At 51.7% G+C, this 1,659-nt stretch overlaps 1 long non-coding RNA gene across 1 annotated transcript in view; it reads right to left on the bottom strand.

Annotated features, from left to right (window-relative positions):
- The window catches only part of LOC134487022 (uncharacterized), an 11,576-nt gene extending 9,990 nt beyond the window's left edge, over window positions 1–1,586 (bottom strand). The window contains exon 1 of the long non-coding RNA XR_010066698.1: window positions 1,456–1,586. This is a non-coding gene — a long non-coding RNA (uncharacterized LOC134487022). The remainder of the gene's footprint in view (window positions 1–1,455) is intronic.
- Window positions 1,587–1,659: the final 73 nt, after the last annotated feature.

Raw genomic sequence — 1,659 nt, 5'->3', positions numbered from 1 at the left:
TGTCCCCTAAACATTTTAAAGAAAACCCTGCATCAATTTTATCCACAGATAACAGTGAAAGTCTCCACCCAGGAGAATGAGCAACTGGAGGGCAGGGTGCCTGGTGCAGGCTGGAGGGGTAAGAGCCTCTCGAGTCTGGAAAGGGGACCTAATGGAGGGAGATGTCAGGCGGAAATGAGGCAAACCTTACTCACCGGTTATTGGCACTGCCAGGCATGGGTTTTGTCTGGCTAGGAGCTCAGGCTCCTGGGTATAAGGTTGCTAGACTCTTGGGCAAAGGTATCTGCTTATGGGGCAGGGTGGGGGATGGGGAGATGCTGCCCCAGGCTTAGCTCTCTCCTGCCTTCTTTCTCCGAGTCCTCAGCACCACGCAAGCCCTCGGAGAAGCTGCTGATTCACTCTTGCATGCTGGCCATTCCGGACGCTGGACCTGTCTTGCTGCACTGGCTACATTCCAGCCCATTCTATACGGACTTGGCCAAGTCACTTAAGGACAAAAAGCAGGTTTATTTAAAGTGTTCCCCTGTGCCGATTCTAGGTCCTCTCTCCCTGGACCGTATTATCATCTCATTCTGGTAACCACAGGAAGGGAATGCCAACTGTGCATCCATTTTGTAGAGAGGGAAACTGAGGCTTGGAGAAGTAGCACAGTTCTCCGTGGGAGAGCTAATAAACAGATACCTGGGGTTGGAGCCCCAGCCCACTCTATCCAAAGCTCCTGCATTTCTGTTGTTATCCCTACTGTAAACAGAGGAAAGTGCCAATGTTGGTCAAGGAACCTGCTAACATTTGTTTGTGTGAGGAAAAAAGAGAACAGCTAGGGTGTAAATCCATTTCCTGTACCGCCAACCTAACAACGTCTGTGAAGTGAAAGGAAGGAGGGAAGGAAGGAAGAAAGGAAGGAAGGAAGGAAGGAAGGAAGGAAGGAAGGAAGGAAGGCAGGCAGGCCTTGCTTCCCTCCAGCTGAGATGGCTTTAATGGCTAGGTTAAAACAGGGAGGACAGGGGTTGGGGATTTAGCTCAGTGGTAGAGCGCTTACCTAGGAAGTGCAAGGCCCTGGGTTCGGTCCCCAGCTCCGAAAAAAAAAAAAAAAAAAAAAAGAACCAAAAAAAAAGAACCAAAACAGGGAGGACAGACCACTGAAAACAGAGACATTTCCCAGGCTTTGCCTACTTTCTGACTTGGCACATTGGTATGGCTGCCCGCATTCTGAACTTTCAGCCTGATCCCTTCTCTCAGTTTAAAAAAAAAAAGCCATTAAATATTCTGAAGGCTCTGGATACTTTGAGCTTTGACCTCAGGTGTTACACAGACCCACCCAGAATCTTCCTCCCTGGGACCGTATGCCTACAGCCATCCACTGAGGTAGCGCCCTCCCTGTGACCCACTCTTGACCTGTGTTGACAGTGAATGAAATCGTTAAAGGAAACTGTCTCACTTTTGGGCACCACATACCGGTCCACCGTGGAACTCCCCAGCTCAGTCGTAAACGCCATATCATCTGGGCTCCAGCCCTGAGAGACTCGCTGCCTAGTCCTGACCAGCATCCCGCCAGCCTGGGGGCCAGCCTGCAGGTCTCAGGCTCGCGCTCGGACACACCCCGGGGGCGGAGCCACCTCTCCTGGCCAGTGCTGGCAGAAGGCCAGCACCGGTTTCCTC

Source organism: Rattus norvegicus, chromosome 5 (genome assembly GCF_036323735.1).
Source record: "Rattus norvegicus strain BN/NHsdMcwi chromosome 5, GRCr8, whole genome shotgun sequence".
Lineage (NCBI taxonomy): Eukaryota > Metazoa > Chordata > Mammalia > Rodentia > Muridae > Rattus > Rattus norvegicus.
This window is presented reverse-complemented; position numbering and strand designations above follow the sequence as displayed.